The sequence below is a fragment of the Myotis nattereri genome (assembly GCF_964212035.1).
Source record: "Myotis nattereri genome assembly, chromosome: 7".
In the NCBI taxonomy this organism is placed as follows: domain Eukaryota; kingdom Metazoa; phylum Chordata; class Mammalia; order Chiroptera; family Vespertilionidae; genus Myotis; species Myotis nattereri.
The window spans coordinates 38,118,013-38,140,919 of NC_138082.1; positions in this window are offsets into that span (position 1 = coordinate 38,118,013).

Genomic DNA, 22,907 nt, shown 5'->3' on the forward strand with positions numbered 1-22,907 from the left:
TAAGGAATGTGGTTCAACAAATGTTATGCAAAAACGTGTGCATAAATGCTTATACAGAATGAGATTGTACTGTAATAGTCTAATTGATAGCACATCTAAATGGAAGAAAATGAGATAAATCCAAAAGAAAATACTTTAGAAATAATTCTTACCAGCAATATTTAAAACATTTATTTGTTCACTCATTTACCTAGTGTATCTTGCTTTCCAACAATATGTCAGGCAGGAATAACAACATACCATAGAAACAGTTCTTCCGGAGGGGAAGGTATCACTGATAGGAAGAACTCAAAACTAACTACACAAGGCTAAAGGAGATGTGGATTGAAAAAGATTGAAAAATTAGATCAGTTCCAAGGAATATGTAAAATCAGTCTATAGACTAACGTATCTGACTCCACCCTATGAGCTGTTGTTCCTGGAATTGCTGTTTTTAATTCTGAAGCCAAGAATCATAAACTGAAAACCAAACAACCAACAAACAGAAATGACTAAGGGGATGACGAGTTTGAATGACTAATGGGAGAAACTCAAGGGGAACTAAATATAAACTATCCTACTATATAGATTAACAAAACCAGTTCTAAAAATAGAAAAGTGATGAGGGCCTGGGTATTGTTTTCCAGTGCACAAAGAGATAACCATGGGAGTGAGCAGTTAGGAGGAATTAGGCAAAGGAAACTTTAAACAGTATCAGAAAAAAAGCTTCCTGTCGGAGAAAATCATTAGCTTATGACTATCACTCAGGGGAAATGTTAGATGTTCCACTTGGTGATCTGTTGGGAGCCCCCTGGCTGGAGCTCTGGGGTAGGTACTGTCAGTATCCCAGGAAGATTGTAGGCTGGTGATGCCTCCAGACTCTCATTCACACTCTGCAAATGCTAAGGGTTGGAATGGAAAATCATGAAGTGGGAGGGGCCCCGGAAAAGCAAGTGTTCCATTGTGTGTCATATGGAAATGATTTATGAGGTTTTTCAAAATTATGAACTGCCCAGTTAAACCATTTTTTCCTTTCCCTCGTTTCTCTCCCATTGGTTTGAATTAAGGGAATAAACAGGCCCAACACTCCCTTACCCTGAGAAGGCAACTGGATTCCAGTCCTTAATGCCACTGACTAGACATAGTATAGGAAATGTTATTCAAAAGAAGAATAAGTCAACACTTACCATACATAACAATTCAATTTCCTGGTTCTTTCTCTTGTCCTAAAATAAAGAAATCATGCAGAAAAAGTCACCTGGCCAACATAAGTGAGTTCAAGAGTGTTCAGTCCATGGTGTGGGTCAGTGGTTGAGGTTCAACCTATGAACCAGGAGGTCACGGTTAGATTCCCAGTTAGGGGCACATGCCAGGATTGTAGGCTTGATCGCCAGTAGGGGGCATACAGGAGGCAGCTGATCAATTATTCCCTCTCATCATTGATGTTTCTATCTCACTCTCCCTCTCCCTTCCTCTCTGAAATCAATAAAAAAAATTTAAACAAAGAATGTCTGATTTTTCTGACTTGTCTATATCCTCACTTCCCAGTACAATGACTACTAGGGAATCTGAAGGTCTTCTGATTTTGTTGGATAGGTGCAAACTCTCAATCAGCCCACACTTGCCTCGAATCTGACCATGCAGGTGAGGCACAGATATTATCTTCTCTGCCTTTTTAAAAGGACAGCAAACAAACAAATAAACAAACAAAACTCTATTGTCTTGGCACCTGCCCTTAGGGTTCTGTGACTAGGGTTCTGCTTGGCTTCCATTCCCAGCTTGGGGGTTAAAGTCCGGTTGTGCTTTTCTCATAACTTCTGCCCTGTGGTTTGGACCTTGACTCTTTTAATTACTTATGACTTTTACCATCTGCCATGTTCCTAGAATGACAACTGGCTGCACTGGTTTTGCTTTCCTGGTATTTTCCTCCCTGTACTAGACCTAAGCTATGACCCTGGTGTTGATTCACAGAATTTGGTCCTAATCTTTGCTTTGATCTGTGGGGTAATTTTAAAAACTTTGTTTCAGGCTTAATCTGCTCAGCTCCCCCTCTATTTTCAGATCTGTGCCTAAGTATTCGTCATGTAAAAACAAATCCGTTTTTCTTTTGTCAAACTATGTGTAAAGAAATCAACAGTGATATCTCTGCTGAAGTGATAGAATATAGTTTAAATTATTAGTTAGGCCTAAAGCTATTAGTTATTATTAGCCACTTTGACAGGTGAAGGGATATTTTTATTTTACTATTTATTCTTTTTTTCCCCCCAAAGATTGAGGTAGTAGGATTTTGTTGGTTTGCTTATTTGTTTTAATATGAGTGGTTAGCAAGAAATGCAGGTTAGAATAATAATATAACTGATATATCCCTTTGGTTTACTAGAGAGTTATCTACCATAGCTTACTATGGGTACTCTATAATTTTCTCGCATAAGTAAATTATTGTTATTTCTTTTAAGTACAGCTGGCATTCACATTTTTCTTGCCTCCATAATTTAGAAATTTTGATCAACAGACAGGTAAATAGATGGTCTTTTTTGATGAGTTATAATTAAAGTACCAAACAGTTACTTATGTCAGGAAATAGATTGCCTTAAAATACACCTGCGCGTATGCTTTAAGTGGACTCACGTGATTTGGTAGCAGGAAGCACTTATAATAGAAAATTGCAATTCTAAACTATGATGGAGTACAAATGCCGAAAGCTCCAACACTTGGTAAAACTATACCACAACTTACAGAGATCCTCTGGTTTATGGAAATATCAATTCATACCCCCCTTATTCTCAACTACCTCCAGAGAGCAATTTGACAAAGACAGCATCACTTAATATGACTGCCTGATTTCTCTTTGGTAATCAGCTTTAATTGTCAGAGCATATGCCTGGGGCATGGAAGATATAATGACTTTTCCACCCATACATGCTCCCCCAACCCCATAAATGTATGATGTGGGCTTCCAGGCCACATGGGTTTTGGAATTCTACCTAATCCAGCAATTTTGTGCTTCTGTGGTACACCATGAGCAATATCATTCTGACATGGCTTCTCTAGATCAGAATTCAACTTAATCATTTGGAATCACATGAAAACAAAAAGAAAACTTCCCATCTCTAAATCATCATGCTATGCTTCTTTTTTGTTAAGCAATAAGCAATAAAAACAATTGTAAATATCAAATCCTAAACCTTAATCTCAGAATCTTAGACATCTTAGGAATTAGGATTTAATAATATCGAGTCTTGTTAATAATATCAGGTTAAGGTACATGTAATTACCACTTCTATAAATTAACAAGGTCAAATATTGGCAGCTTCAGAAGATTTAACTACATAAAATCAGAGCATAATAAGAAACTTCATTGAACTAGACATTTCTATTAGACACATATTTATATTATATTAAAGCTTCACAAAACCCTGTGTGTTAGGTAGTAGTATTATTATTCCCATTTATAAAGGAGAGGATGATGTAATTTGACAGAGTTGACATTGCTATTAGGTTTTGGTTTAAGCCTATGTTCTTTTCATTGTGCTGTGCGGCTTTCTTAGATCATTTCAGAGGTGATCTCTACACTTCTCCCTACATAGTCCATGAATTCTCTCTAAAAAGTCCTTAAATATATATATATATTATTGATTTCAGAAAGGAAGAGATAGAAACATCAATGATGAGAGAGAATCATCTGTTGGCTGCCTCCTGCACACCACTCGGGGATCCAGCCCACAATCTGGGTGCAACCCATGCATGTGCCCTGACTGGGAATCGAACCGTGACCTCCTGATTCATAGGTCGATGCCCAACCAATGAGCCACACCAGCCAGGCAACATAGGCCATCCTATATAATAAAAGAGTAATATGCAAATTGACCAAACAGCAGAACAACCGGTTGCTATGACACACACTGACCACCAGGGGGCAATGCAGGCGCTGCCCCCTGGTGGTCAGTGCACTCCCACAGGAGGAGCGTCACTCAACCAGAAGCCGGGCAAGCGCAGCGGCAGTGGCAGGAGCCTCTCCCACCTCTGAGGCAGCACTAAGGAGCAGCAAGCCCAATAGTAAGGAGCAGCAAGCAGGCGGGCGGTAAGGAGCAAGGGCTCCTGGACTATGAGAGTGATGTCTGACTCCTGGCTTAGGCAGTCGGACATCCCTCTCACAGGAAGTGGGCCTAAGCCAGCAGGCGGACATCCCCCAAGCGGTCCTGGACTGCGAGAGGGCACAGGTGGGCTGAGGGACTCCTGCCCACCCCACCCCCCTCAAGTGCACAAATTTTCATGCACTGGGCCTCTAGTTTTTTATAAAGAGCTTGGAACTTTAAAAACCATTGTGTGTGTGTGTTTGTGAGTTTGTGTGTGTGTGTGTGTGTGTGTGTGTGTGGTGTTGCTGACCAGTGTGGCTCAGTTAGTTGGAGTGTCCTCCCATACACCAAGAGGTGGCAATTTGATTCCCAGTTAGGGCACATACCCAGGTTACAGGTTCGATCCCCAAGTGATCCGTGTTTCTCTCTCTCTCTCTCTCTCTCTCTCTCTCTCTCTCTCTCTCTCCGACCCTCTCTCTAAAATAAAATTTTAAAAAGAACCATTGAGTGGCCCAACATTGCTTTCTTTCTCCTTTGCCATAGGAAAGTCGGTATTCCAGATAGAGGCTTCTCCTTCAGCTTGGATGTGCAATAACGAGGACTCATGGCAGACATATAGCATGAGAGACATAACCCTTCGTTGTTATAAGCAGATTTTACACTTGATTGTTCCTAAAGCCCACCTCAGCCCACCGAAGCTCACTGATAGCCCTTCCCCACCCCCAGCATAACGTCTAAGGGCACTGTTCAATTCCAGTCCACAAACTTGGGTGCACAAGAAAGAGCACATGTCTTTATTTTCTGTATATTACCTGGACTTCTTTCTTTGAAACTTAAGCTTTTGGAAACCAAATTTAGGAAGCTTTAGGGCTGTTTGTGCTTTTCAGTCTTATATGCATCCCCTCTCTACTAACCACCGACAAAGCCTGCTGCCGGAGTGCACATGGATGGGGGGACTAAAAAATATAAGGGGAAAACAAACAAATCTCAAATTATTATTTAGCTGTACTATGAAAATATGGAGTAATATAAAGCAAGAAAAGAATGTAGGCTGTATTGGAATAGGTCAGTGTGATATTTTATCATGAGCAATTTTTTTTCCTCGCTTTACTACTGTAGACATACTGAAAAGAAATATAAAAATAGTATTCTTACATTTTGCTCTACTTTTATTTTTAAAAACTAAAATATGCTTGTAATTTCCACTATTCTGCAATGTTATACAAAATGAAACTTTGAACCATGTGGGTGAAAAGATAAAGTTTCATTTGTTGTCAAATATCTTCTCTACAAAATATCTGGGAATTTAGAACATCTGTATGACTAACAAACTTTCAGTTTTTCATCTGGATGTTTGACAAATATGGAGAAAATATTGCCTTTCTAAATGTGATTCTTATTTTTATGCAGTGCTGTTCTACTAGCATATTTGTTAATATTCCTATCATCCTACTATTTTATCAAATATTGGAGACAAACAATAAATTATTTAATGCATGGTGCATGGCCACATACAAACTCTGACCTTTGAAAAGGGAAACTTTTAGTGAATTCTTTTTCGACAGCAATCAATCTATTTCAAGACAGATTAGCAATAGAATATATCAAAGCACTCAATCCACGTTCAGTGGCCTCTATTGTGTATACCCTTTATGTGAGATGAGAGAATTCTACTCTTTGGCCAGATGCTGATATGGTCCTCTGACATCTGCATGGATGTCTGCTTGGCACTTAGGGTAAGGGGGGAAATTTTATTGTCCTCTCGAGGTTATGAAACATGGAGACAAGCATCATAATCATTCTTTGCAAAAACTCCAAGGGGCTTCCTTACATGTTTTTCCCTTGTCAACATCTGTCAAGAACCGTATGTGAAATACTACTTTATCTTTTCTCAGGTAATAAAGGAACAGAGAGCTCCCAAATGAACAGTCTTTATCTTTCTAATAATATGCCCCAGGCCTTTGCTTTTGGATGTAACCCTCATAAATTTTTGTCATTTTCTACTTACAGGGACCTTGGCAAAGAAAGAGGCCTGAATGGAAGAAAAGAGTATTAGTTTTATTAAAGCAAATCTTGTGTGGGAGTCCCTTTCAGGATATCCAATGCAAAGAAAGGCAGAGTAAATTTACCTGAGTTATTACCTTTTCCCTAGCTCTATCCGTGTCTTCTAATAAGATCACCTAACAGCTGATTTCTATTGTCTCATTTTTTATGCTTGTACAATTGTATCTTTCTATATTTTTCATCTTATGCATTGGCTTATATAGGTGTATGTGTATGTGCACCTTACCTAGCAAAAACCCTTTATCAAGTAATGAGCAAATACATGGTGATGCCCTTCTGTGTGCCTAGGGTGAGACCTGTAGCCCCCTATGCTTCAAAATAGATATTGTGAGAACCAAGATACCTTTTATGTATGTTCTAGGGAGTTTTATTTTCTTCTAAGAGACAGCCAACAATAAAATGGGCAGAGGTCTCATTTTAGCAGACTCTTTTCATAAGATTGTTAATCTATGGGACAATGTTAAATCATCACTTGCCTGAAATTCCAAATGTTCCATTCGTATGACTTTCCAAACTGAATCAGCAGAAAGGCTCCATATTTCAGTTTGGACAAGTGGGTAAGCATCTGAAATTAAGTGAGTGCAGGAGCAGAAAACTTATACACAGGTGTTAGTGCATTGCTGCAATTTCTCTGGTAAGAAAATGGCTGCAAAAAATTAGTTATTTCACAGGAGGGGAGCCTAAGAAGCCTCGAGCGTTGTGCTCTGTTGTGAGTGTTCCAGGTTGCTTTTTCTCCCTCTTAAATAACATAGGTTATGGTTTTTCTAACAATCCCTCAATTGACTTTTCTGAGACCCATTATATGCAAAGCATAGTCCTAGGTGCTAAAAGACAAAAGAAAATTAAGAAGATCAGATCTTGCCTTCACGAGTTTAGCTGGGATGACAATGCCAGACACTTGCATCAAGAGTGCTGTGTTGTGTATTAAAGATGGGCACGAATTCTTTTTTGCTTCTCCCACCAAGGGGTAAAGTCGGTTTCCTCACTCCTTCAGACTGGGTTGGCTTCATGGCTCCTTTGACCAATAGAATTTGGCAGAAGTAGCACTGAACTGGTTTCAGGCTAGGCCCTAAAAGTTCTGGGAGCTTCTGCTTCCTTCCCTGAGCACCAGGGCCCTAAGCACATGAAAGAGGCCTGCTTGGACCTTCTGACCAACCCAGCCACCAGCTGGGGGCAGCTTCCTGAATGACTCCATTAATTACCAAGTAGAACAGAACTATCTAGTCAGCCTACAGAATACTGAGAAATAAGTTATTCTTGTACTATTATGTTAAGTCCCTGGGGATCATTTGTTACACAAGTTAACTGATATAGCTTACCAGTACGAATAAACATACGCAACCAAATCAGCAGAGAGCCATGTTGGAGTACCAAATGGGTTTATGAAGGAATTCTGAATTGAGACGTGATCAGAAGTCATAGGAGGCAGCAGAGTCTGACAGCCTTGGTAGTAAAACCTGTGTTTGAATCTCTGTCCCACAACTTACTGTCTCTATGATCTTAGACAAATCAGGACCTCCCTTGTGATTCCATTTCTTAGTCTATGTAATGTAAATAATGGTTTCTACTTCCCAGCAGTGTAGTAAAGAGCATGCATGTGGCCTCCTGCCCCTCCCTCTACAGTGGTAAGTATTGGAAGATTCTCCTTCCTTGGTTTTGCCCTAGGTGCCAGGAGAGAGCAAGCCCACCCAAGCACCTTGCAAACAATAGATAAACTTCTGTGGGTGCTGTCAGCACCACGCCCATATCTTTGGCTCTTCTGACTTCAGTGTGCTCCAGCCATCCTCCAACTCCCAGTATTTCCATTTTTTGCCCAAAGCCTTTTTCTGAAGCTGCTGGGAGACACCCTGCCTGTACCACTGGCAGGACAGAAGCGCTGAGAAATTAACAGCAAGTAAAAGAGATCTTCAATCAATAATTGGTAAAAGTTGGTGTAAAAATACACTAGTCCCTCCCTCACACTCCTTAGGTGGGAAACCTCTGAGCCTGTGTTTTGAAGCTTTTCCCAGAGTGGCCAAGGTGGTATCCTATGTTGGTATCTTTCCTCTCCTATATCCTGTTTCCTTGCGCCTCCAAATAAACCCTTTTCTCTCAAATCCTTATCTCAAGGTCTGCTTTTGAGGAAATCCAAACTAAGATGATATTCAAATGGAGGTGAGAGGGATAATTAGAAAGAAGGGCGGACTTACAATGCTAAAGATAACCAATATTTATATACCATTAGATTGTGAACTCCTTGAGACCAAGGAGTGTGTCTTAATTTCCTATCCCCAATGTCTGGCACATACAAGGCACTCACTAGTATGATAGCTTACCGTGTTTTACATATGTGGTTTCTTTGATAAGCTAACAATCCTACTCAGTAGCTATTACTGCCATTTTTCAGCCAAGTATATTAAAGACCAATAGTTTCAATGAATCGCCCAAAGTCACACAGTAAGTGACAGTGCTCAGCCTGGTCCAGGGCCCTCAGACTCCAGGCCCTATGCACATCCCTTTAGCTGGTGATGCTCACATGCTGGCCATAGCATTGACTTGGCTGCTGGCCTCATAGCAGCCCTCAGCAATGCCCACGCACGCTCTGTGCACCAACCTCTACCTGACTGAAGAGGGGGAAGTATGTTATTTATTTCTGCTCCTGGTCCATGTGATAAGTGTGTGTTGTTAACCTCATATGGTGGTTTCTATTTTCAGGGACCATGGCTCTTTATCTCTAGGCTTGACCTTCAGAACAAAATGCAGAGAAAACAGTGAGTTCCTGGTTCCCCACCGTCCAATCTCTGCAAGTCACCATTTCTCCCAGACTCGCCCTGGGAAACTCAAGGACATACATTATCATATTCTGTCCAGGACTTCCCCACCCAGACTGTGCCAAGACTCTGGAACTATCAAAAAGTGAGGGGAACTGCTGTACCTCAGGGATCACTCCAGGTTCTGCCCCTGCTCTCAATTTTTGAACCTTCTGTTGTCTGAAAGTTTGCTCAGACTTTCAGCTTGGTCCTGGATTAGGGTTATTTTGGGGGCCAGGGAATGTTTTCCATTTACGGGATAGGATGAGGTTTTGATCAAGTTGGTTGGTTCTGGAGAGAGAATGCCTGGACTAGAATTTATTTCATAAGCTTTACTAGGCAGTGAGTATGACCCTTGGGCTAATTATTTTAAATTCTCTAATCTTCAGTTCCTGATGAGTGGAACACAGATGATAATGAAAGTACTCACCCATTTTTTTTTACAAGTACCCGGAGGTTATGAGGATTAGATGCGATAATCCATGGAAAGCACACGGTACATTGTAAACAAGTGATTGCTATTAGATAATAATAGTGGCCACCCAGCTGCACGGCTCCTCCTTTCCCTCACCCTCATAAGCCCAATTTGGACCCCAGAAAACCCAACCTGTCACTGCGGGGCTTTCTCTAGAAATGGGGTTTACATCAGTGTGCTACCTCTTTCAGGACTGACAGGAACACTGGGCTGTACAACTCCTCAGCTGAAAGACATGCATTTTTAATGAGAGCCATCTAGGAAGAAAGCCCATTTTTGAGCAGGGTGTCACAAGATGTAGGAACCATTTGCCTCCACGTTCTGTTTATCTCCCAGTTAGTCTCGAGACTGTGCTAAATGCCTGGTGTAGGTTAAACAGTATGTCCTGTACATGGAGGTGGCAGACACATTCTGACCCGCATGTATGCCCATGCTTTTAGAGCTAAACCCTGCAGAAAGGCGGGGGTGGGGGGGGGGGAGGCTTCTTCAAATAGAATAATGAAAGGCTGAGAGGCTTTTTAAAATAAAGTCACCCTGTGAGCTACATGATTTCTCTTTATGTGCTTAGCTAGGGGTGTAATACTGATTTTTTCTTTACAAACTTTTGTTTTTAAAGTGGAGATTGTAAATCTATGATATCATGTTTCCTGGGCCAAAAATTTGGGTCTGAAGTCTGACATCAGTTTCCCCCAATCTTTGTATTCATGCAACAAGCTGTCACTATTACAAGTGCATAAGAATTAGATTCCACTTGGCTACATATTCAATGAAGCACTTGGTGAAAATTCATAAACATGTGAAGCTGGACAAGCCCTGGAGAGTCCGGGCACCACAGTAGAAAACCTCCTGTGATGCTGCCTCCATCTCCCTTCCTAGGCTTTTCCACAGCAGAGCCCCTTGCCCAGCTCACAGGCACTTTCAAACTGGCATGATTTCAAAGGAAGCTTGGCCACCATCTTTCCTATATCCTGTGATAAACTATCGTCTCCGGAAAACAGGGATTTGGCCACACAACTGGAGTTGGAAGAAACATTTTTTCAGCCTCTTCTTACCAAACGAGATGGAGTCATACCCACTCCACAGGAAAGCGGCGGGCGGGAGCTTGTCTTTCAGTCTGGTTGGTTTACAAACTTTTAACACGCTGTCCTGAAGGTGGCGCCACGTGCTTAGCTATGCTACAACCTGTATCATTGTCATTGCTTCTGAAACCATCAAGTCCCTCAAGAGCTGCACAGATTTACAGAAAGATCTGTAGGAAATAATATTCCTGCACTAAAGTATAAAAATTAATCTAAGTCACTCAAGGAATGATGTGACTGCTAGTATATAATCTCTACATTTTCAGCTAAGAACAGAAATTACAGGAAAAAACACAGCAAATGTTATTTGAGTTAGATCAGTGGCATGTTCTGAAAGCCCAAGTCCCTCTCTGAGCTAGTTCCTTCTCCTTTGTTCCCTGTTTGCTGTCAGTGGCCCCACTATCTAGCAGGTTGCCCGGGCCAGAAACTTGAATGACACCTTTGATCCTTCTCTCTACTTTGAACTTCCCCAGCAGCAGCCCCACATCAATCAATCTCCCAGTCCTATCTATTCTAGTGCATAAATATCTTCCAAGTGTGCCCGTGTCCCTCATTCCCCTGCTACTAGTGAAGTCCAAACCCTCCTCCCTGCACCACTACAAGAACATGTTACCTGTTTCCCCTTTACCACAGCTTCCTCCTCCCAATCTGCTCAGCTGGAGTGATCTCTCAGAAGACAGACCCAATGAGGTAATCCGCCTGTTTACAATCTTCATGGATCCCTGGTACTCCCAAGTACAGTCTGAACTCTGACATAGCCTACAATGCTTTTTCTAATCTAGCTGCCCCTCAAACTCCTTGTATACTTCTCCAGCTTCATCTGGCCACACTGGCTCACTTGCTCCTTTCCCTTAGTCATAATAGATTCCTTTTCAATTCTGGTATGTTCACCTCAGGGCTATTTATTCTTACTGCTCCTGCTTTTGCCCCCAACTACAGCTGCAACTCACCCCTCCCCAAACCCCGAACCATCACCACCTCCACCCACCTAAACATGCTCTTCCGGTAGGTGTCAGCATGAACGCCATTTCCTCATGAAAGAGACCCCTAAAGTATGTTAGGACCTCAACTCTGATTCCACAACACCCTGCAGTTTCATACTTTTAATAGTCATCTCATTTTATCATAATTATTCATGGATTTCCCCCCTGCTAGATTGTAAACTCTGTGACAGCAGGAACAGTGTCTGTCTGTCCTTACAGCACATTCTCACAGTGACCTATAAGGCCTTTCATCATCTGTCTCCTTCACCTTATCTTTCAGCCCTTATGGCCTGCAGTTCTCTCTCATCCTCTGCTTCAGCCTCCTTGCTTGTTCCTCCAACTTGCTTCCTCTTACTGGGCTCTCTGCTGCTCCTCTTACTCTCCAGGCACGATCCTGCCTCAGGGCCTTGGCACTTACTATTCCCTCTGCTTTGAACGCACTTCCTCCAGTTTTCTGTGTGGGTCTCATCCTCACCTGCTTCAGATTTTTATCCAGTGGAGTCTTCTCTGACCATCCGATCTATCACACAGAGCCCTAACCTTCCTGTCTCTCTCCCTGATTTATTTTTGTCCTTGGCTCTCATCACTCTCTGATGTACTTTCCTAGTCTATGATCAGTCTCCTTCCATCGCAATGTAAGCCCCCTGCAGGCAGGGCCTGTCTCTGTGGCTCAGCCCTCTATTCCCGGCACCTGCAGCTCTGCCCAGCAAAGGAGTCAGTGGAACTGTCCATCCCAGCGGGACTAAACTGAGGCTTTCATAAACTTTGTCTTTTCATCATTTTCAGTACTGAATTATTCTGGTTTGGGGGTGGAGGGGACAATTTTATCTTCGCCTGGAAAGTCTTCCCCCTACCTGATTGCAGTAGCTTCCTGTTTCCAGGAATAGTATGTCTTTGTGGGGAGGAGGATGGAGAAATCAGAACTTGAAATAAATATTCTCATTAAAATACAAAAGCAGAAAGCTATCAAATTCCTTTAAATTTCCGTTGTTTCCAAAAAAATAAATTTTCTGATAGCTAAGAGAACATTGGGTGTGAGGCCAGAGCTTCCAATCTTTAAAAAAACATCTCCACCCAGACAGATCGTAGGCTTACGGTTCCTTGTCATTCTGTTAATTGATGAGATACTCAGAGAAGTCTGATTCCCTCCTGTCACTAGGGTATGTTCTATAATGAAACCCATGGATATGCTGGCTGTACAACCAGCTTGATCATTTGGATAGAAATGTGAGACTGCTAAAGGCAAGCCAGCTGTGCAGTCAGATTAAGTCCAGTTGGGAGTTTCCTGAGCAGGAAATGGCAGAGAAGAATCAGGTTAAGGGACTGAAATAGGGGTATATGGTCATTTTGTAGAATTCCAACACTGTGTAATGATCAACAACTCTGGGGGGGGACAGGAGGGAGAGACAACATCTAGCCCCACACTATGTAGGGCTGATTCATGGCTAACGATTTATCACGGATGTTTGAGTCAATGTCCATTTTCAGAGTCATAAGATGAGCCAACAGATGCTCACCACCCTCTAATTTCAGGGACTATTATATTGCAATTAAGCACAGTTTCTATATGGACATGTGAAATTCTGTTACAGAGAAAACTAAGAATACAAAATATAAGTGGAAGTAAATATCTCTTACCAAACTTTTAATTTTTGACAGAAGATAAAGATCCTAGTTAATTAAGGCCAAAGAAAAGGAGAAAATCTAAGGCCATATTTGACTGGGGGTATAAATACAAGATTTGAAAAAGCAGCTCATGCCATTTCAAAATAACACGACTTAGCAACAAAAAGGAAATCAGTCTCCGGCCATACCACCCTGAACGTGCCCGATCTCGTCGTCTGATCTCGGAAAAAGGAAATCATGTGGGTTCAGTGATAAAAGGAGGCGGTAGAGGCTACTATTGAGTTAGGCATTCTAACAATGGTTAGGGTTTGGGTGACAATTAGGCTATAAATGGTGAAGATAAAGATTGAGAAAAAAAAAAGGAACAAGAAAACAGCAATCATCAATTGAGTGTTTCTGCAATGAAATTCAACTGGAAAAAAAAAGTGAATGCCTGCATGGTAATTTCATTAAAATAGACCAACAGAAATGAAGGGAAAAGAGAGAGATATGGAACGAGAACAGATGATTTCCGGAAGAATATCCCATAATTGGGAGAGCTCGGGGTACAAGAGCGGAGACATAGTCGGGGTTCAGAAGAAAGGGTGCAAAAGCGGCCAAGGAATGAGTGAAATCACAGAAACATGATTAACTTCTTCATGCCAAAGGACGGATCTTTGAAATTGCGTAAAGGGACTATATTTTCAGAGTTTCTTCAAATTAACAGAAAGGTAAAGATCAGGCAGAATGGAATAGACCTTCTGGAAAAGAAATGGTTCTTGAAATTCCAGAGGACATTCCACCCAACACGTCCCTAACTTATAAAAGGAGAACTATAATTAATGATAGGGAAATCTACAGCCCCTCCCCCCCCCCCCCCCGCCCCGGCCCCCGTGCCCAAAGGCATATATGAGTCCCAAACTTGGTTCAAAGACAAACTGATGGGAAGGAAGTGGAAAATCCTGGGAAAATATGGCTTGCCTAGTCCCATGTTGGAAAAACTCATCCATGTATTGATACATTTTTTTAAAAATCCATGGCAGATTTTGAAGCTGGAATGTAAATTTGTCAATCTCATCAAATGAGCAGGTAAAAATTTGAACATTAGGTTTTTTAAAGGAGGCTTCTGTCAGCATCATTTTGGGGAGAAGGGGAGGAACTGATAGGCTATCTGGCAATTATTTTCAAAACAACCCCTTTATTCCCTGGAGGACATTTTTTGGAGAGGTCCAAACAGGGCAGGCCGTGCTCCATCCTCACACTGCCTGACTGCTGAATCCAGCCTTGCTGGTCTGCTATTTTTGTCGATGTGTGTGTTTGTTTTTTTTAGCAGGAAACTGGGAGGTATGGCTCGATAATTCTTTCAATTATGACAATGTTTGCTTGAAAGGGATGCATATTCTAGTGCTTTGACTTAAGTAACAACTTCCTAGCAGCTGTTTATCACAGTTCCTTACCTTACACATGCTTTTGCTCTGCTTTCCTCGCCATTTGGGGAAAGGTATTCATAGAGAATGAGCTAGGAGTTCCTGTGCTTCCTCTCTTAAATAAAAACAAATAAAGGAGAAGAAGGAAGCTGTGTGCAGTCAGGGCTCACGGCACATTACTACAAAGAACTGAGATTTTTCCATGAAAAAGACGTCTTTCCCTGGCTGTTGACGCTGCCAGAACAGGGCCAGCACTTGTACCCTTACAACAGCACTGCAAACACCACCAGGCCAGATGGGCTATTGCAAGAAATATGTGAAATGTTCCAGTACAGCCAACTACACTTCTTTGTGTCTTGTTACCAGATCTAACATATTATATTCTCTCTGGAAGAAAATATTCCTGGATCAACCAGCTCTCAGGTCCTGTGTCGTATTCAGGGCCATTTCCATTCACAGAAAGCCCCTGAATAATCAACAGGAAAGCTTGACCCTGGCTGGAGACATCGTATGAAGTGCTGGGTCACCCAGACCTGATGAATTCTAAATCACTAGACAGATGAGCTGTCCCGTGACATATTCCTCTTCTGGATTCCTACATGTGAAAGTTCAAAAACACTGAGGAATAAATATTACTTCATATAGACTTGCTTGTTTTCAAAAATAAAATGTATTTATCCTATGAGGGAAGGTGGGGGTGAGGGGGTAAGAGATCAACCAAAGGACTTGTATACATGCATATGAGCATGACCAGTGGACACAGACAGTAGGGGGGTGAGGGCATGTGCTGGGAGGTGGGGGTGGCCGGGAAGAGGTCAATGGGGGGGGAAAGGAGACTTATGTAATACTTTAAACAATAAAGAATTTTAAAAAATAAAAATAAAATGTATAAGCAACCTGTGAAAAATAAGACTCCTTTCACTTCTGATTCCAGGTGTGGCCCTCCTTTGGCTCCCTTTTTATTCACATCACAATATACTAGTCCTTCCAAGGACTTAAGGGCATTTTCTGGCATGGGAAGGTCTTTTAAACATTCTGGATCATCAGTGCATTGGCATTAAACCTACAGTAAGTCACCCACTGGCAAATTATCACCAAAAAAAGGAATACATTTATATTACTTTCCAAAGTCTCAACAGAATTTTTATAAAACATCTTCCTTTCATTGGAACAGATGGAGCAAAATATTTTAGCAGTGGACAGTTTTGGTTGCTTTCTTTCATTTTCTCTCAAGAAAATTTCCAAGGGAAAAAAATGCATGTTTCGTCTACTCCGAATTGAGTTAGTAGGAAAAGCAGAGGTTGCTCTTCAAATGCCACTGAAGTTGCACTTCTATAGCATAGCATCCCTTCTATTCAGGGCAGGTAAGCTCTTTTAATAACCCCTTCTTGCTGGCACCCAAGGCTGCTGGAATGCTCTAAGTCATTGCAGATGCTTTGTTTGGCTCAGAAAATTCACTTAAGTTCTGTCTCTTCTCCTGCTTCAATGTTTCTTACTCCTTTCTGGCTGCTCCCATTTGTGTCCCATGGCCTTCCTGGCTTTGATTCTGCTCATATTAGATGCTGTTAATGCCGTGCTGGAGCCCCCAGGACCTTGCCATGGTAGTACACGCTGCCCAGACTGTTAGCTGCTAGCACCTGCATCTCATTGCAGAGTCTTCTCTGCCCATGTGCATGGGAATAACCCTTACCAAGGACTGACAGAAATTGGTGTGTACAGCTTTAAATACCTGATACTTTTATTTGTCAATTATACCTCACTTAAGCAGAGGGGGAGAAAGAAGAAATTGGTGTACTTCAGCTCCTCACACTCAAGTGGGATATCCGAGGCCTGTTCCACCATAGGTCCATCATTTCTCCAACAATATTAAGCTCCGTTACCCACAGTAGCAATTACCTAACACATCTTTTTATTAACTTCCTTCATTTTCCAATGCCACTTACCCATTTCCCTAACTTAGGTCTTCTGGAATAACCTCCCAGGCCTGCTTTTTGGGAATCTTAATCAAGATACTGCCACTGGATTTCCAAATTGGGCAGCCAGATACCATCCCAGCTCCAGAACCCTATATCCCTATATATGGGATGAGAATTAGATGTCATATTTGTGCTTGGAAGGTATGTTTTCCTATGCAATATGCTTTTATTGTATATCTTCTTAGATGCATTGATCTGTTATATTAATATGCTAATGATTTGTAAATCTGTGCCTACAGGCCAGAACTCTCTCTCAATTTTGAACATGTATATGGAATGGCCTACTTGTCACTAGGATGTACCCACACCCATCACATTTAGCATAAACAATCTTTAGCCCAACAATTTCTTTTTAACCCTGTTCCGCCCCCAGGCTTTCCTGCACCATTTAGCTAATTGATAAACTCAGAAACCAGAGAAAAGCCTTGACAACTCTCATTTCATCCAAGGCTTGTGTGCAGCTACAACTACAGTAAGTCCTCTTGTAATGTTATTGATAGGTTCTTAGATGTTAAGTGAAATTATAAACAACAAAACCAGTTTTACTACAGGCTAATTGATGTGAAGAAGTTAACTTCCTGTGGCATCTCATCAACGTTATAATGAAACGATGTTGAATGAAATAGCATTATTCAAGAACCTACTACAATAGACAACTCAATTTCTAAATCCTTCATTAACAGCAGCTTCATGATACTGCTTTATTTTTCTCACATAACAAGTTCAAGGTAGGTGGCTGTGGTGTTGATTCAGAAGCTTAAAAACACCCAGCAATATTTCTGCAATTCACTTGGTCTCCCCCAGTGGAACTGAGATGGAGCTGCATCATCTTCTCTTCCCAGGAAAACAGAAATAGGAAGCTGCAGGAAACAAAGCTTCCCTAGCAGACTTCTCCTTATGGCTCATTGGTCAGGACAGACCAGATGACTATCCCAGCTACAAGGGAGACTGGGAAAGGAGGAGACAGGGTTGCTATGATTGGATCACCCCATTAAGATCCATTGACCTGAGATGGGCACGCTGGCACCTCAACAACAAAAAAGGAAGGAAATGAGGTGACCACAGTGATGCAGTCAAAAAATAAAGATGGGAGCCAAAATGGGGTAAGAGAAATATGGACAGAAAGAAAGGGGTTGATTTCAGGGATACTGGGGGCACAATTAACAAGAATTTATTGGTGATTGACTTGAGTGGATTATAAGAGAGAGAGTCGGGAGTCAAGCTGTGGCCCTGGAAAACTGGGCTGGATGGGGAGAGCATTCATTGAGATGGGGAACAGAGGAGGCAGATTTGGCTGGGCTGAGAGTGAGGGGACATAGGGGGTTCACCTTCAGACACACTGGTTTTCAAGTGCTTGCAGTGAATCCAAGGGAAGTCATCTAACAAGGAATTGGGAATATAGGTCACTATTTCTGGAGACAGAGCTCAGAGCCACTCACATACAGAGGATAATTAAAACTGGAGGAGTGGGATGATTACCAAGGAGAATGCCACGGACATTTATGGTTTGTCTGCCAGCACATTTCCCTTGGTTTTGAGTATCTTGCTCTTCCTCACTGACAGGCTGTGAAATTTGGGTGGGGGTTCCTCTCTGGCCCCAAGTATAGAACATGAGATCCAGTTATAAGTAGAAGACCCCTACACACACCTGGCCACAGTGATTGGGGTAGAGGAGTGGCAGCCTGAGGTAGTAAAATAAATGGGAATCTAGGGACTTGTACAGGAGCTACTGATAACAAAAAGGCTTATTCTGCTTGATTCCATTAGACTGGAACCTGGAAAAATATAAAATTAGAGCTACTGGGACCATCCTGCTACCATGAGAGTGACAGTCACTGGAGGCCATCGTCACATAGAGCACGAGAAGGTAACCGCCACATAGATTTGAAATGAAAAAAAAAAAAAAAAGGGAGAGGATTATTTTTATGTTATTTCAGTCCTGAATCTAGTCATGCTAGAAATAAGACCTAACCTTGGACTTTTCAATTATGTGAGTAAAAAAAAAAAAAAAAAAAAAAAAAAGCTATTTTTCTTAAGCTAGTTTGACTTGAGTTTTCTGTACCTGCATCATAAGGCAGGCAGACAGTCCTCATTTTGCATGTAATCCAGGACCATAGCTATGACCTTGCCAGCTGAAACCATACAACGATCTTAATAATTAATTGGTCTGTGACCTTTCAAATGTTTTGTCAAAACATCCAAACCTCTCTTATTGTTCGGAAACGAAAATGTGATAAAACTAATATTTATTTGGTACACAGAAATTTAAAACATCAGAAACACTGAGAATTAAAGTGTTTTCATTAAAATTTCTCTGCAATTAGCTTTCAAAAGGCATTTGATTCCTTTTTGCCTTCTCACCACAACTTCAGGTGTAGAGAGAGCACCTTTATTGTGCCTTTGTGACATCATACTCCCTTCAGGTTTGGACCAGCTTCCAACATTTTATCTTCTGTACTTTCCATGCTGTGAAACATCTGCAGTTTCCTTTTACTTGAAGTTTCTTGCCAGCCCCACTTCCTCTTCCACATCATCCTTTTTGTCACACCCACTGTCCTCTACATTGATGCACTTCCCTTCATGAGCTTCCCATGGCTGCGTGTCTAGAGTCTCTTGAACAGCAAATGTCAACATTCCTACAGTGGGCTATTTCCTTTTAGCTCTACATCCCATTGGAATTCTGAAAAGTCTTGCTAATTTCTAAAACAATGAAATCAACTTTACTGGCAGCGAAAGGTTCTTCCTGGTAATTACCGTTTTCTTTCAATGCAACACCTAACTTCAGTGTTGGCCTAAACGCTAGTTACACTGATTGGATTTTTTCATGATTGTCTTCAAAATAGAAGTAAACGACCCATTTCCACCATTAGCAGCTTTCTGTTCTGAGTACAGCTTAAACTAAGCGGTGTTGCAGCCACTTTGCCTTGTTTTCGATTCATTGGACTTTTTAAATATCATGCATTCAGTGACTTCATGCAGCCCAGGTCTTGTCCTAGCTATGTCCAACTGTCTCCACCTTCAAATCTTCAAGTCTCCTAACCACATCCAAGTTCATTCCCAGCATCATCACCTTTAATTTTATTTTTTTGCTGCATTTTTATTTTTTCTATTATTAACTTCTATAAAATGTCACATGAGTTTATTACTGAGAGACAAGGATTGTCTGTGCATGAACTGAATAACCGATGTGCAATGGCCAATCAACAGCAGATTTTGAAAGAAGAAGTGATTTGTTGTTGATGTGGGGATTTGTGCAGCGAGCTGTGAAGTTTATACTTTAAGTAATTACAGTTAATACTAGAGGCCCAGTGCACGGATCCGTGCACCGGTGGGGTCCCTCAGCCTGGCCTGTGGACATCCCCCAAAGGGTCCCAGGTTGTGAGAGGGTGCAGGCCAGGCTGAGGGACCCCACTGGTGCAGTATTGGGGCTGGGGAGTGATTGCAGGAGGGCTCCAGGGTGTGTCCGGCCTGTCTTGCCCAGTCTCGATCAGCCAGACCCCAGCAGGAAGCTAACTTACTGGTCAGAGTGTCTGCCCCCTGATGGTCAGTGCACCTCATAGCAACTGGTCTAACGGTTGAATGAGCAGTCAGACACTTAGCATATTAGGCTTTTATTATATAGGATACTGTGTAACTGAAATGTGAACTATTTGGGGGGAACTGGTATTAAAGTAAACCGTAGTAAATGAAATTTGTGCATATTAGAACTGTTCAAAGCAATGACTGACTTACTACCTGATCTAGAGATTATATGAGAAGAAAACAGAAGACAGCTTGAAGAAAACCCTCAGGAAAACCAAGATTTAAGGGAGGGCCAAATAAAAGAATCCTGCACATAATTCATACATAAAGAATGGCCATGGGGGGAAAAAAGGAACTCTTACCATTCCCAACAGCATGGATGGATCTAGAAAGCATTATGCTAAGTGACATAAGCCAGTCAGAGAAAGTTAAGTATCACATGATCTCACTCATATATGGAATCTAATGAACAACATAAAGTGATGAATAAAAATAGACCTAGAGACAAAGAAACATTGAATAAATCTCAGAGGGAAGGCAGAGGGTGAGGGTGAGGGGTCAACCAATGAATTCATATGTGCATATGCATAATCCATAGACACAGACAATAGGGTGGTGAAGGCTTGGGGGGTGAGAGCGGTGGCGGGGGGGGGGAAGAGGTCAATTGGGGGGGAAAAAGGGACTTATGTTTTACTTCTAGCAATAAAGATTAAAAATAATAATCTATAATAATAAAAACATAATATGCTAATTAGACCAGACAGCCAAATGACCTTTCAGACATCCTTCCGGACAACCTTCCGGGTGAAGCCAGGGCTGCAAGGGCCAAGGCAAGTCGCAGTGGCTGCGAAGGCCGAGTCCCTTGCATGAATTTCATGCATCAGGCCTCTAGTAAATAAATAAAATAAAATAATAAAAAGATATGAGGCAAAATAAAAAAAGAATGGCCAGAGAGGGAGGAGGAAAACCAGGTGCATATCGTATCATACAAGGCAAGCAATGAGATATTGCAATTGTATCTTCTACTTCTTTAAATTGAAATACAATTCTCATCCTATAAAATTCACCAGTTTAAAGTATATAATCCAGTTTCTTTTTCATATAGTCCCAAGATTGCATAACCATTACCATTATTTAATTCCAGACTATTTCCACCACCCCCAAAAGAAGTAGTCACTTACCATTCTCCCTTCTTCTCAATCCCTGAAACTAGTAATCTACTTTCCATCTTTATGGCTATGAAGTAGTCTAAATATTTTATATAAATGGAAATATACAACATGAGCCCTTTGCATCTGACTTCTTTCATTCTATGTAATAAAAGGCTAATATGCAAATTGACTGAACGGCAGAATGACCGGTTGCTATGACGCATACTGACCACCAGGGCCAGCCGCTCAATGCAGGAGTTTCCCCCTGGTGGTCATGTGCTCCCACAGGGTGAGCACTGCTCAGCCAAAAGCCCAGAAGCTGGGCTCACGGCTGGTGAGCGCAACGGCAGCAGGAGCCTCTCCTGCCCCTGAGGCAGTACTAAAGATGTCCGACTGATGGCTTAGGCCCGCTCAGAGTGGATTGATTTCGGAGAGGAAGGGGGAGGAAGAGAGAGATAGAAACATCAATGATGAGAACGAATCATTGACCGGCTGCCTCCTGCACATCCCCCACTGGGGATGGAGCCTGCAACCCAGGCATATGCCCTGACTGGGAATCAAAATTTGACCTCCTAGTTCATAGGTCAATGCTCAACCACTGGGCCACACTGCCTGGGCAGGACTTATTAATTTTAATGGCTGAATAATATTTTATTGTGTGGATGCACCACATTTATTTCTCCATTCATCAGGTGATAGAAATTTGAGTTGTTTCTACTTTTTGGACATTATGAAGAATGTTACAATAAACATTGGTGTGAAAGTTTTTGTATAAACACATGTTTTCAGTTTTCTTGGGGATGTACCTAGGAGTAGAGTGGTTAGGTCATATGGTAACTCCAACTTTTTGAGAAATTGTCAGACTGTTTCTATAGTGGCTGTACCATTTTGTATTCTCATGAGCAAAGTGTGAGGATTCTTTCACTTTAAAAAAATATATATTTTATTGATTTTACAGAGAGGAGGGGAGAGGCATAGAGAGTCAGAAACATCGATGAGAGAGAAACATTGATCAGCTGCCTCCTGCATGTCCCCTACTGGGGATCAAACCCACAACCAAGGTACATGACCTTGACCAAAATCGAACCTGGGACCCTTCAGTTCGAGGGCTGATGCTCTATCCATTGAGCCAAGCCAGTTAGGGCTCTTTCACTTCTTAATTTAAAATCCTGTACATGAATATTACTTTCATTTTATTCTACTTGTCTAGTTTCTCATTTTATTTCACCAAGCACATTTTCTCCTTGCATCTTTGACTTCCATATTTCACATTTGCTAGTTACCTTCTAGCTTTGCAAATAATATATCTTATTGATATGGCAAATAGTTTATGGCTCCCTTATCCCATACTGTATACAATGTGATTAAATTGGGCAGAGCATAAGGTCTTGTCTAAACTGTTTGTAAGCACCAAAAGCATTTCCAAAGTTGGTTAACTATGGATAAGAACCATGGCTTTATTTACCTTCCCTTCATTTTTAATTGAATTTAATACAATTCAAAACATTTTTTGTTGTTGTTAATCCTCACCCAAGGATATTTTTTCCATTGATTTTTAGAGAGAGTGGAAGGGAGAGGGAAAGACAGAGAGAGAGAAACATCAATGTGAGAGAGACTCCCACATGCACCCCAACCAGGGCTGGGAATCTAGCCTGCAACTGAGCACGTGCCCTTGACCAGATTTGAACCCAGGACCCTTAAGTCTGTGGGTCAATGCTCTATCCACTGAGCCAAACCAGCTAAGGCTACAATTCAATAATTTTTCATGAAAATTTGCATAA